General features: G+C 36.0%; 1 pseudogene; it reads right to left on the bottom strand.

Moving 5' to 3' along the window:
- Positions 1-1,142: 1,142 nt before the first annotated feature.
- Positions 1,143-4,916, bottom strand: LOC18010735 (annotated as a pseudogene).
- Positions 4,917-15,744: the final 10,828 nt, after the last annotated feature.

Here is a 15,744-nt window from a genome sequence, read left to right as displayed (position 1 = left end):
GAAACCTTAAGAAAAAAATATGATTTTAATTATTTTTTGGAGGCCCATATGTAAAACGGACTCAATATATGTATATTTTATGTTGAAATATGAGCAGAACACACTACACTTTAGTCGGCTCCCTGCATAGAACAATCCTCCCCCACTTCAGTCAACTCCCTGCATAGAACAATCCTCCTCCACTTCAGTCGGCTCCCTGCATGCTGATCTCCGGTTCCTCCTCGTCACCATAAGCCACCTAAATGATCGGAAACTTCTATGAAAACTCAAAATTCAAAAACTACAACAAAAACAAATTTACCAATTCACCACATTCCACTTCCCATTATCCCACCATCACCACATCACAGCATTCTTCTTCTTCATTGGCTTTTTTTTTTTGTTAAATTTCAACAAATTCTATAACTTTTTCTTTCAAAGATTCCCATACACAATCATAAACCTAAAGTTTTATTCTGCATTATCATCACAATCAAAATTCTATGATCTCTAACAGGGGCAGACATCCAACGGGGTCACAGTCACATGCCTCCTACTGTTTTTTATTTTTCTTAAATAATTTAGGTAAATTTAATCTAAAATATTTTAAATTTAATGGTAAAAAAGAAAAAATTGCCTCCAACTAATTTTTTTTTCTCTGTTTATAAAATTATGTCCCCCAACTAATTTTTTTTCTAGATCTGCCACTGATCTCTAACACATTAAAAATGCAACGTGTGAGTATGTTTATTGTTCTATTCACAAGAATTTCATCTTTATGTCTCATAGAATCATCAATCTCTTCGCGGTCAAGCCTGAAACACTTTATAAATGCAGTTCTAGCAAGCTGAAATAAATTACATAGCTGATGCAAATTACGATACAAATATTTCTCTGGCAAACATTCTTCTTCCTCTTTACTTGCGACTCTCCTTTTTTAAACTCATCAGCTGGTGTTATCTCGCCATTTATGGTCTAAGAACTTCCCAACTGTGGTAAAAAAACATGATGAGTTCATTAACAATGATATAGACGAGAATAAAAAACCACTGCTCACATTGGCGGATCTAGGAATTACTTTATTAGTGGGAGAAACAAAAAAATTATTAAGATAAAAATATGAAATAAAACTTAAAAATGTCATTGCAAAAGCACATAAAAACCTAGAAATGTACTCTACACTCTCTCAATGATTGAAATCTTTTCACTACTGTTTCATTTGTAACATACTTATAAAACTCCTTTTCAATATAGCATACTAAGCAATCACTTAGAAATTCGTCTCCAATTCGGTTGCGTGTGGTGGTTTTCACTAGTTTCATTGCAGAAAAACACCTTTCAACACTTGCAGTAGCAACTGACAAAGTTAAAACTAACTTTAAAAGCCCATACACCAAAGGGTGTGCAAGATGCTTTTGTGTTTCCACCATCAGCCGAGAAAGATCTCAAAGACTTTTTAAATTCTTGAACTGTTCATCGATTTCTTACAATGTCAATGTAGATTTCAAGTTGATGCTCAATAGATAAATGATCCCCAAAACTAAAGCCATCTGGATAGAACTTAACCAATCTCATCAGCTTTGACTTATCAAACTCGCCAAAGGAATCAACATGACTCAAAGAAGCTATAGAAATGAGCAGATCACTGTTTACCTCGGTAATTCAATCATTAAGCTCTTGAAGCTGCAAATCCAGAATGGTGTAGAAACAGTTGACCTTATAATGATGTAGATTGGTTATACCTGTTTTTTTTTTCTTGCTTCCTTGAATCCACAAAGTCTTCATCCTTTTTGAGCATTTAGCATTATACTTATTACAGAAAGAAGAAACTTTATCCGTAAACAAATCCCAGCCATCTTCTCAAAGCTTTTGCAATTTTTGCTTAGTTGAATCTACAAGTGACATGGCATTCGAAATGTCCTGATTTTGTTTTTGCAAAGCCATTGACAGATTCCCAGTGAGTCCCAAAATAAGTAACATTATCTGCATACAGAACACACAATCAAATGTGTGAAAATATTTGAGAAGACCATATGCTTGACATCTTTTTGAGCGCTTTGATCTTAAACAAACTCAAAAATTTCAATGATGGAAGGAAATAATTCAACTAATTGCAGCAATGTTTTATAATGAAAACCCCAACAAGTATTTCCACGGTTTGGAAGAAATTTCTCTTGATTTTATCCAGTTCCAGTGTTGATCTCAGCACTATCAATTCTTTTCTCCACGCTGTTTCGATTAATATCCAGAAACTTATATTTTCGCTTGCAAACCACATTCAACAACATAGAAACCATATAAAAAAAACTACCAATATCAGTGTGTATTTCATAATTGCCACCACAACCAGCTGAAGTTGATGAGTAAAAGTGCAAAACAATGAACATAATAGCCTGAGCTGTTTTCTCTGGCAACCAATGATCTCAGACTGTTAAACTCACCTGTCATATTGCTTGGTCCATCATAACTTTGTCATTTCACTCTTTTAATGCTCAACCATATTTTGCAAACAAGCCATCAATAGCAGATATCAGAGACAAGGAATATGTTTCCTTTATATTTCTTTAAATCTTTCTTTAACTGATCCACTTTTATCAACAAACTGGAAAACAACCGTCATTTGTTCTTTATCAGAAACATCAGCAGACTCATCAACCAACAAACCAAAAATTCCATGATGAATTTCTTCTACATAAATTTCTTCCACATAAATTTCAGTACTTCTTCTACAAAACAATGTGCAATATCCTTTTGAATCAATGAAGAAACCATCTGGTTATTTTTGGAGCATTTTCTAAAATAACCTTATTTACAACATCATTCTGTTCTCCAATGTATTTTACAAGCTCTAAAAAGTTTCCTTTACTAGCAGAATATTTTTTCTCATCATGACCATGAAAAAGTAATATCTGTAGTAACAAGAATCTAGAAACATCTATTGAAGCATTTAACCGGATTTGATACTCATTTTCACCACATCATCTTGCTTATACAAAGCATGCAAAATGGAGTGGTTTTGGTTCATCAAATCATCATATCTCTTAACATATTATAAAAGCTGTTGATTCCAACCACGTGTTCAGATAAAGTTTCAGGCTTATTCCAACAAGAAAAAACTTTCTGTCATAAACACATAATTTCCACCTTGTTTTGGTATGTCATCTCTGAATAAGTAACAGCACAAGCAAGATGCTTTGTTTTTAATGCGCTATATTCTAACAACTACCATATTTATCAAACCAAACTAGGTTAAATCGTCTCATTGCTTTTTCAATTTTTTTTTTCAAAAGTATGACCATAAGGTTGACATGCACCTCTAATTACCTCATCTCTTTGATTTGAATGGTAATACGATATTTTTTCTTCTTTCAGGAGGATCCTACCGCAAATCCTCTAAATCATCCAAATTACTTTCGGAATTTGAAGTAGATTTTCTTTTGTAGTATCACCCCCATTAATGTCTGCAAAACCACTGAATGATTTAAGTGAATATTAAATCAATCTTTCCCCATGAAGCATTCCAGGTTCCAACCAAACAACTTGAACTAATAAAAAAAGAAACACAAATCCCTATAAATCACCATCTGTGTTTTATAACATTTATTGTTATGTTCTAAATATAAACAAAGCAAAAAATATATAAAGAAAGAGTCAAACAAAATTACATGAATCAGAGAGCTTCTCTTTATTGGGATCGGATGAAATCAAAGTTAAGTAGATTGAAACAAAGAGCCAAAGAGGAAAACTAAGAAGTTGTGGAGACAATACAAGACAGAAATCAGTTTTCTTTTTTTTTTTGCAAAAAGGATTTTCTATTAAAGCATGAGAAATGTAAAATATTACAAGCCCTTCAGACTAATTCGGGTAAGCACCCTATTGGGCTAAGCCCAGTAGCCCACTAAAAAAAAATCTTAATTGAACCAGAAGCTATTAAGCCCAGAAATTGAATACACCCAAGGGGTAGTTGAACCGTCGTCGTCGCTTTGAAAGCAGAGCAGAGAAGTGCGATATTTCCAGAGAGGTCCCAAAGAGAGCTCAAATTATGAACCTTTTCCTAAAGCTGAAGTTGAAATCCATAATTGCATCATTGCTGAAGCTAGGTGTTGGTTCCTTTCCCTGTAGGAGGAGATCCGGTTCCTGACAATTAGATCAACTTGGGAGATCAAGGAATCGACATATCGGAAACTATTCTGATGAAGTCTTGCATTCCTCTCTGCCCATATTGTGTAAATAGTGCACTGCCATCCCAAAACTGTGAGACGCTTCTTCTCTTTTTTTCCTACCAATAGCTGCATTTGGGAAAATGATCTTCCCCAATCTCTTTCAGGGATCAAGCCGCATCTCATACCCACCACAGACCAAACTGACCAGGAGGTTGCGCATGCAAAGAGTAAATGATCTCGACACTCAGGCAAGGCATTACACATCAGGCAAAAGGGATCAGTTTGTAACCCCCAACCAAGAATATGGTCCCTTGTCAGACATCTGTTAAGAACAAATAGCCAAGTTAAAAAACTATGCTTCGGAATCCCTCCTGAATTCCAGACAATTTTTTTCCAAGGCACAACTACTCCTTCTCCTTTCAGTCGCTGGTAAATCTCTCTTGTTGAATATTTTTTTTGTACTTTCCCATCAATCTCCCACTCGAAGTAATCCTCCTCTTCACTCAAGTTAATTGTGGTCAGAAAGGCCTGAAGAGTGACAAGGTTCTCAGTTCTTGCCGGAGGAATAAGCCAGATGCCGTGAATACACAGATCAGAAAGAGTTGATGTCGTTCTGATTCCCAGCCGAGAACCTCCTCTGTCTTGGAGGAAGGATTCCAAACTCCCAAAAGGAGACCAGTTATCTGACCAAAATCTATAGCTTTTTCCATTACCCACTCGCAGCTTAATCCATCCAAAAGCCTCACTCCTTATTTTAATTAGCTTATTTGCCATCCACGAGTGCTTGTTGTTTGTCTTGATCGTCCAGAAGATGTTTAGACAGCCATGGAGTACTTCATGCTTGAACCAAGCCACCCAAACAGAACCCGATTGGAAGAATAAAAGCCAGATTAGCTTGATCGAACACGCACGGTTCCAGAAAACCAGGTCCGTAATACCTAATCCTCCTTCATTCTTTGGTTTTGTGACAAATTCCCATGCCACTCTTGCAGTGTGACCTTCGTCTGACCCATTCCAAAGGAATCCACTGCATAAAGAATTAATCTTTTTGATGCATGCTTTTGGCAGAACGAAAGTAGCACACCAGAAGTTAGAAATTCCTGCGATTGTTGTCTTGATTAGAAGAAGCTTGCCTGCAAAGGAAAGAGTTTTTGCACTCCAAGAGGTGATGCGCTCTCTCACTTTTCGAAGAAAAGGTGCACAATCCAGCAGGTTTAGTTTTTTGGAGCAGAGAGGGACGCCCAGATATTTCACTCGAAGAGCTCCAAGTTGCATACCCATAGAAAACTATATGAGGTCTTCTTCCGAGTCAGATAGTCCCGAAGCAAAGAAACAGGCTTTTGGAAGCTAACAGCCAGCCCAGATCTCTTCTCGAACTCATGAAGGACCTGTAAGACATTCTGCACCGAGGAGATGGATCCATCCACAAATATCAACAAGTCATCTGCAAAGCACAAATGGGTAAGCTTTGATTTGGAACACTTATGATGGTATTGAAATTTCTGTTCCTCCGCTGCTTTGTTGAGCATTAGGGAGAGACAATTCATGGCAATGACAAATAAGTAAGGAGATAAGGGGTCTCCCTACCTGAGACCTCTTTTTCCTTTAAAATGACCCTAGACCGTGCCATTATATCCGATGGTGAAACTTGTAGTGCAGATGCATGCTTTTAGCCAACGAATGAATAGAGGAGGTAGTTGAAGGCCTTGTAGACAGTTAAATAAAAACTCCCAGGAGATTGTGTCAAACGCCTTTGCTATGTCTACCTTGATTGTTATGCATTTCCTTCCTCTATTCTTATGATAACCATTCACCAATTCACTTGCTAGTATTGTGTTTTCCACTAGAAGTCTGTCCTTTACAAATGCTGTTTGATTTGGCAGGATTAAGGAGGGCAGGATAGGCTTAAGTCTTCGCACCAGCAGCCGAGAAACCACTTTGTCGAGAGTATTCAGGCAAGAGATAGGCCGGAAGTCAGACACCAGGGAAGCAGCCGGCTTGTTTGGAACAAGAGAGAAGATAGTTGAATTCGTGGAAGCTGGCATGAAGGCTGTCACAAAGAAATGTTTGATTGCAGCCACTACCTCTTGGCCCACACAGCGCCAAGCTTCTTTGAAAAAGCCTGAAGTAAAACCATCTGGACCAGGAGACTTATTTGGATTCAGGTGAAAGAGCATCCAAGTGATTTGCTCATCAGACGGGATGGACAGCATCACATCATGGAATTGGGAGCCGCATCTAAATGAGGTCAAAGAGGCAAACCATTGCAGAGGAGATTCCAAACCTAGAGGAGGGATAATATGTGGACCAAGAATAGACTGGAAGTGAGATATAGCATGAGCACTCATTACGGTAGGGTCACTGATGACCTCACCCGAAGGTAAGATGAAAGATCTGATAGCATTGTAGCTCGCCCTTGTTTGAAAGATTCTAAAGAAGTATGAAGAGTTATTGTCTCCTACTTGCAGCCACTGAATACGAGATTTCTGCTTCAAATATCTCTCCTCAATATCACGCAGAAAAATCCACCGATCAAGAATTTCTTTTTCTTTCTGAAACGTCTGAGGAGAAGGGTGACTAAGCGCTTCAACCTGCACAAGTTGAAACAACCAGTTAGTTTCACTCATTCTTTCTTGAATTTTTGAAAAATTCTCTCGATTTAACTGTTTTAGCTCTCTTTTTATAGTCCAAAGTTTCCAGCAGAGGTCAGTAAGGTTTGATGATGAGCTTCCGGCCTGAAACCATGCTTCTTTCACAACATGGAGAAAGTTTGGGTGTTTAGATAGGTAGTTGAAGAATTTGAACGAGCTAGGTCGACAATAGATGGGCAGTGATCAGATATTAGATGGGAAGGGTATGGGCTAGGTCGACAATAGATGGGCAGTGATCAGATATTAGACGTGGCAAGAAGGTATACGAACTGTTGGGGAACGCCGCAATCCAGGTACTATTAACTAATACTCTGTCAAGTTTCTTTGCAATAGGAGCCTCAGGTCTGCAGTTTGTCCAAGTAAAGAATGGCCCTTGGAATCGTAGGTCAAACATACCCAGTTGATGGAGGCAATCTCTGAATTCAGACATTTGTGTCATAAGAGAACTTACTTTAGGGAAAGAGTGTTCAACAGGGTGCACAATCTCGTTGAAATCACCTCCCATCATCCAAGGCCGAGAGTTAAGACCAAGCGATTGATGAAGATCCATCAGCTCTATCCACAGGCTAACTATTTCCTCCCTTGTATTGGATGCATACACCGTAGTGTAAACAAACTCAGTAGTATTCCAAATGTTGATTTCGCAGGTTATTGATTGTTTAGACTGGTAAAGCACTCTGACATTCACTTGGTCTTGCCAGATAATAATGATCCGACCATCAGCATCAGAGAGGTGATTCGAGGTATACTTCCAACCCCTACAGAGCTTAGTCATTAACTGGTTCAAATTATAATCCTTTATGTGAGACTCTAGAATAGATCCAAAAAGAGGCTTATGGCTTAAGAGCCAATTACTAAAAGACACATGCTTGTCCGGCTCATTAAGTCCACAGACATTCCATAAAAAGTTTTTAATATACATAGGAATTAGGAGGAGAGATCTCCCAAAGGGAGAGACCTATTGGAATTAGAAGTAGTAGAATATAAGATAATGGAATTAGTAAGGGGATCCGGGACAAAAGGAAGGGCTAAAGACTGGGAAGAGAAAGGGTTAAAATGCGAAGAGGCAGGACGAGAATTAAGGATTGGACTGGACCTGGATCTTTTTAACGGAGGCTTGATTGTGATTTCAGGAGATGAACAAGGTGGAAGAGGTACTCCTGTAGAACAATTAGAAACTGGAAGCACCATTAAAGAAGAAACTGAAGAATCTTTGGAGGAAGGGGTTTCGACAGAAGGAGTAGGGTTTACAACAAAAGGACAGGACTTATGAGGAGTAGAGGGGACATAGGGGTTTTGAGGATTGGAAGATGATTCTCCATGAACTCTCACGCAGGCTGGCAGATCAGCAGCAGCCGAATCACCTAAGGAGGCAGGAGAGACTTCACACTCTTTTTCCTTACCATTCGAAGGTTTTGTACTTTCCGGTCGCCTTGGAACGACACTAAGCGGAGGTAACTTCAGACAGTTACGAGCAATGTGGCCTAACTCCTTGCAGTGGAAGCAAGTGGGAGGCATCCAAGGGTAGTCCACCTCGACCTCCACCACCAGACCACTCTCCCGCTCAAACTCGTGAACATGTGGGAGAGTTTTGGTGAGATCAACCTCCACTTTAACATGAGCTAGAGATAAGTTGACTAGATTTTTGGTAAAGTCATCAGTTTCCTTAGGCTCACCGATTAGACCAGCTATCAGACTTAATCCTTTTTAGTGGTGCAGGTCTAGAGGAACGCCTTTAAGGTTAGCCCAAATCTTGATAGAGGACAAAGCAGGGGACTCAGAAGAAGGGTTGGAGGACCACTGCACAGCATGAAACATGGAGTCTCCTACATACCATATGCCCTTTTCCAGAATCTTTTCCCTGATGAAGTTATTGGGGATTCTAACCAACATGGATCTCGAGAGTGGATTGGTGTGGATTTCAACCTTCCTTCCTTTCCCCCACATATGGTTAAGAACACTTTGAATTTGACTGAAAGGAGGAGGATGCCCATTAAAGAAGCATGTGATGAAATCTTTGTGCAGTTCAGCACCAACTTGAAATACATCATCTGGAATCAGAACATGCGGTCTTCTAGAAGCAGCTATAGTGATTGGAGCAAGCCTTTCTAAAGATCGATCTTCTGACTTTCTCAGTTTTTCTACCAGGGTTGGTGGTTTTGGAAGAGACGTAGTATCAGGTATGGGTTTAGTACGTCCTTGGTTTGGACAAGATTTTTGTGAAGGTAAGGTTTTCTGGGGTGGTTTCTGATTCAAGGAGATAGGATTGGGTTCTGTGGACCGAACAGAGGTGCCACCAGTAGTGGGAGTAGGCCCGAGATGGACATTACCGGATGCCTTGTTGGTATTGAGAGGAGAAGTTGCCTTTGGAGCAACAACATTAAACTTTTCAGATACTGTTTTTCCAGATCTAGGGTTTTGAACAGTAGATTCAAGAAAAAAAGTAACAGTAGGTTCAGCGTCCATCATAGAGACATCAGCAGGAAGACAGATCTTGGAAGGAGAACCGGAAGTTTCAATTGTTACAGGCACATCAATAAGTGCAGTTTGCAAAAAAGAGGACGGAGGAATAGAAGCATTAGGAGAAAGAGGGGGGAATTGGTTTAGGGATAGGAAGGAGGATAACTTTAGTAACCAATACACACATTCGATTAACTTCGTATTAATAAATCAAACTACGCTAAATTAAAATCTGTGAGCTTGGAGACATAAAAAGAATCTCACATTGGGGTTTTCTTTTCTACTGATATGAATTCAGGGGCAGATGTATATAGAGAAATGATGGGCACGTGCTCCATGCTAATTATTTTTTACAAAAAAAATTTATATAGCTAAGATTAATTATTTAAAATTGTAACTTATTACAGTAAAACCTCTATAAATTAATACTCGATAAATTAATAATCACTATAAATTAATAAATTTTGATGGTCCCAAGTCGGGCCAATGTAAAAATCCATTAAATTCGATAAGATAATAAGATAATAATTTTTTTTGAAACCCTTATGTAAATTTATGGTCCCAACAAAAACATAAATTAATAATAATATAAATTTATGCAAATATATGTAAATACAATATTTTTAAAAAATAACTAATGTGTTTATTTTTATTTAAAGTTAAAATCTCATTAGTTCTCATCTCTCTAATTATTATATCAGTAGCTTTTATTGCTCGTTTACTATATACATTCAATATTTATGATGATTTTTTGATGTGATAATTGATTTTCTTATTTTTAAGTGTTTTTAAAGTATTGAAGTGTTATCTTCAACTTTATCATCAGTAATACTGATAGTAACCATGGTTTTTTTATAAATTTTAAACTTATGAATATGTATATTTTTACATAGACAATCTAATATGGTGTTAAAAACTATATTATTGTGATAGTTATGATTCTTAATTATAATTTATATAATGAGATTTGTTAAAATTTTAAAATATAACATTATTACAAATATATTTTTTAGAAAATTATATGCGAAAAACAAATTTTCTCTATAAATTAATAATTATTAATTTATAGATAAATTAATATCACGATAAATTAATAAATTATCATGGTCCTAACATTATTAATTTATAAAAGTTTTACTGTATGTCACATATTACGTGTGTGTCTGTCCTACCCAAATAAAAGTTAAAAAGAAATCAAATAAAGCTCTATATTGAAAGCCCATTTAAAAGAAAAATGCAGCACCGACTCGAAAGTTAAAACATTTTTCTTTATTTTAAAGTTTTCTATTTCGGTTGATGTATATATTAATGTCGGTTTTACACTTCCTTTTTAGTATTAGTTTTCCTTTTTGTTTTAAGAACCCAGACTCATTAGTTTCTTGATATTCAAGCTATGCTTGGAAAAGTATTGTTAATTCTAAAGATTTGCTCAGAAGAGGAAGTATTTGTAGAGTTGGCAATGGGCGGAAAATCCAAGTCTGGAAAGATAACTGGATTCCATCAAACCCTCCTTGTCCAGCAATTGGCCTTGGAAAACTGACAAATCCTGATCTTATGGTTTCTGATTTGATTGACCTTGACACAAGTCAATGGAGACATCAAATTATGGCTGAAAACATTAGAGCAGAGGATATGCAGCTGATCACGAAAATTAGACCAAGCACGACTAATGTAAAAGATCATTTAGCTTGGACTTTTTCAAATAATGGAGAGTACACGCTTAAATCAGGCTATTTCGTCCAAAATACGCATCTTTCTTCAACTTCACACACTACAGATGTGTCTTCAGGAAATGAAGCCGACAAGTATATAAAATAATTTGGAAGATGAAAATCCCATCAAAGTTAAAAATATTTTGGTGGAGAATTGCTCATAATAGCTTCCCTGTAGCTTCTGCATTACAAAGCAAAGGATGCAATGTTGATTTGAGGTGTACTCTTTATGGTGAAGAGGATGAGACTCTTAATCATCTTCTTTTTCGATGTAGAATAACTAAGGAAATCTGGGAATTGGCACCGGGTGACACTCTCTCATCATCAGAGATAGATTCCCAGTCTTTGATTCAAAATCTGCTGAAGTTGTTCTCTCCATCATCTGTAAGTTCTACTGATAATCTTTTTATTTTTCTGGGATGGAGAATCTGGAAAATGAAAAACATTCTCTTATTCCAAAATACTCGTCACTTTATTCCACAAGTAATTAAAAAGGCTATTATTGATAATAAATTGTGGGATGATTCTCAGATTTGGGAAGAAACTATTGCTCCCTCTAATGATAGAATCTTAGAAAGCAGTAGGCAATTTAGTTACTTAACAAATGTCATTCATGCAGTTGGCACATACTGCTGCGCATGCATTGTAGATGCATCTTGGAAATCAGCTGAGGAAAAGGCAGGTAGTGCATGGGCTTTATATGATTATTCAGGTCACAATGTATTAAGAGGGAGATCCTCTGTAGAGCCAACTATGTCCCCTCTTGCTGCTGAGGCTTTAACATTACTTATGGCAGTAAGGGAGCTTAATAAACTTGGTTATTATAATGTTTTTTTTTAGGGGACGCAAAGATGCTGATTGATGATGTTCGTGCATTGACAAGAAGACAGTGATGTTCCCAGAGGTGGATAACTTCTTCCATAGCTACATGAACAAGAGATATTAGTTATATAGCTAAGGACTGTAATTTTAATTTTCTGCATGTAAACAGAAGTGTAGTTGCAGAGGTGGATACAATAGCGAAACATGCCAGAGATGCATTTTGTAACCTTTTATCAGTAATAATATCAAAGGACGACCAAAAAAAAATCATAAGAAATTGCTCCTTTTTTCCTTGCTTTGACTTGATTAACTTCATCAAACTAAGAAGTTATCTTAAGAGAATTGATTCAACTCTCTTAGTTGAGCGAATAAGTCTCAAAAGTATTATTATTTAATATAATAATATATTTTTATTTTTTAAATCAAGTAACGGTATTAAAAAAATTGTGTGTTTTACATCATTTAGTTTGTGTCACATAAATTAAATGATTTTGTTTTGAATTACTTATAGCAAATGATATAATAATACATCAGTTATTTTATTTGATTTAATTTGACATCATATAATCACAATTGATACAAAATTTTTTCATTTTACATCACTTAAATAAAAGTGATTGAAAAGAAAATATTCACATCAGTTAATATAATTAATATATTTATTATTTTTTCTAGCATCACTTTAAAAAATTATTCACTTTTACATCACTTAAAATGTGTATTTTACATTACTTAAATTGCATCACAAAATTAAATGATTCTATTTTGAATTACATATTAACAAATGATAGAAAATATGTTAATTAACATCAGTTACGATAATTGATTTTATTTAGAACTATTTTGACATCGGTTCAAATAAAACTGATACAAATCTCTAATAATTTGCATCACTTTAATAAAAATGATATAAAATATGTGTTAACATCAATTAAAATAATCGATGTAATTATTATTTTTGTTGACATCACTTACAAAAATGATTCAAAACTTACATCACAAAAAAAAAAATGATGCTGATACTATAGTGTATTATTTCTTTGAAGTCCAAGAGCAAAAAAAAGCCTGAAAATATGAATAAAGATATTTTTGTCAATTCTTCTCTACTTTATACCTAGGGAGCTGGATCCCACTCTCTATATAAAGGGCAGCCTCATTCTTCTGAGAGAAACAAAGGGTTAACGCAGTGAAACTCTATAAAAACTTATGCAGCATCAGTTTAATATTTGTCTGAGTGAGGGTTTTTCTGTGGCGTTTGCCAGCAACTCAGATTGAGCTAAGTGTCGATCGTCATACCTATGAAAATATCTTGCTGCAAGAAATCCATAGCAGTTTACAGATCATAATTCCGAGGTATGCTCTGTGTTTTACATGAGCTGGAAGTTGGCGAAAAATCATTTTTTCTGCAAAATCAGATTTTTCCAGTTTCGCACAGCCAAAATTGTGAGAGGCTTTGCCATCGATCCAGAAGGACTCAGATAGCGATCCATATACCGATCTGTATCTTGGATCCCTCTTTCCAGATAAACTTTCAGATTCAGTTTCAGAGGTAAATCGTGAAAGTTATCACTGTATCTTCTTGGCCAAGAAACAGCTTGGACTTGCAGATCTGAAACTCTATAGGGCTTGGATACCAACTCTTATTCGTCAGACTCGTATTTGTGGGGTTGTTAAGGTGAGGACTGTTAAATTGAGTTAGTAAAAGGCTTGGATTATAGATAATAAACCAAATTTACTAATCACTAACAGCTTGTTTACTCTGAAGAATTGTCCATTGCATTATGTTAAAAATGTTGAATCCATATACGGTTACATAAACATAATTTTCTTTTTGACTTAATATTACTGTATGATTATGTGTATTTTTTGTTTAGGTTATAATGGATAAGTCATGGATAAACAAACCACGTTTATCTCAATACTATATAACCAAAAAATTCTTGGATTTTTCTTTTGCCAAATCAGATGCAAACATGATAAAATGTCCGTGTTACCGCTGTTCTCTAGCCAAATCTAGATCTAGAGAAGATGTTGAAGGTGATTTAATATGTTTTGGATTTTTAAATTCCTACACAAGTTGGATACTTCATGGAGAGGATATTGGTGTTGTAGGAAATACAATAGAAATATCTCCTGGTATTAATATTGCTCTAGGTGAATTAGAATCAAATATGAATCTTTTGGATGATCTTTTTCCTAATATTAATACATCTGATGGAAATGGATAGGAGCAACCTATGGACACAGATGGACCATCAACTTCGAGTGGAAATTATGGAAAAGGAGAAGGTTTTGATGAGTTGCTTGCTGACTTAAATCAAGAATTATATACAGGATGCACTAAGTTTACAAAATTGTCATTTCTGTTGAAGTTATATCATATCAAATGCATATGTGGGATTAGTGACAAAGGAATATCCATGGTGCTCAGTTTGCTAAAAAAAGCATTTACAGAAGCTAAATTGCCGGATTCATTCAATGAAATGAAAAAAGTTATTCGTAAGCTGGGTTTAGCATTTGAGTCAATTCATGCATGTCCTAATGATTACATGTTATATTGGGAGGATGATGCAGAAAGACAAACTTGCAAAGTTTGTGAAGCTTCTCGATGGAAAATAAATACGTCAAAGAATTTGAAGTCTGGATTAGAGACTAGGGAAAAAAAGCTCCTGCAAAAGTTTTACGTTATTTTCCTTTGAAAGAACGGTTGCAACGTCTATTTATGTCATCAAAAACTGTTAGCCACATGAGAAGGCATGCAACTGCTAGTAGTAATGATGGTAAACTTCGACATCCAAGAGACGGTGGTGCTTGGAAGGCATTTGATCAAAAATATCCTGAGTTTGCATCTGATCCAAGAAATGTTAGACTCGGTTTGGCTACTGATGGTTTTAATCCATTCGGTAGGATTAGTTCTAGTTACAGCATTTGGCCAGTGATTTTATTTTCTTATAATTTTCCACCGTGGATGTCAATGAATCAGACATCGATTATTCTCTCTATGGTTATCCCTGGAAAGCACATTTCTGGAAATGATATTGATGTCTATTTGCAGCTACTTATCAAAGAATTAAAGGAATTATGGTCTGAAGGGGTCAAAACACTAGATGTTTCTACAAAACAAACATTTGACATGTGAGCAGCCATCATGTGGACAATTAGTGATTTTCCTGGTCTTGGAAATTTATCTGGTTGGAATACGTATACAGCGTTAGCTTGTCCAAACTGCAATTTTGATTCATGTGGACAACGTTTACGCCATGGAAAGAAATTTTTTTTTATGGGTCATTGTCGTTTTCTTCCTTCAGATCATGATTTTCGTCAAAACAAAACTAGTTTTGATGGAAGAATAGAAACCCAATCTCCACCATTGAAGTTGACAGGTGCTACAATCGTTCATCAACTTGAGCAAGTTAACATTATTCTTGGTAAAAAACATGGTTCAGTTGGAAAAAAAGAGGTCTAGGCGAGGCAGAAATATGCAATTCTCAACAATGGAGGAAAAAGGTATTTTTTTTTTAATTGCTTTATTGGGAGTTTACTGTGGTACGACATAATTTGGATGTGATGCACATAGAAAAAAATGTGTTCGACAACATAATCTACACATTATTGGATGACCCAAAAAAAAAAATCAAAAGAGAATTTACAAGCTAGTAAAGATCTTCGTGAGCTTGGGATACGTCCTGATTTGTGGCCCGATGATACCACGAAGTACCAGGCAGCATGTTTTACTCTAAATAATGCTGGGAAAGACATTATTCTAAATGTCTTAAAAGATGTAAAATTCCCTGATAATTATGCTTCTAACATATCTAATTGTGTTGATATTAACAATAAAAAGCTATCAGGTTTAAAAAGCCATGATTGTCACATAATAATGCGAGATTTGTGTCAATCACAGTTTGAAAATTGCTGCCACCAGAGGTGACTTCAGTCATTGTTGAGCTTTGTCGA

The sequence above is a fragment of the Eutrema salsugineum genome, unplaced genomic scaffold (genome assembly GCF_000478725.1).
Source record: "Eutrema salsugineum unplaced genomic scaffold, Eutsalg1_0 scaffold_7, whole genome shotgun sequence".
Lineage (NCBI taxonomy): Eukaryota > Viridiplantae > Streptophyta > Magnoliopsida > Brassicales > Brassicaceae > Eutrema > Eutrema salsugineum.
The sequence above is the reverse complement of the archived record's forward strand: the minus strand, read 5'-3'. Positions and strand labels throughout refer to the sequence as shown.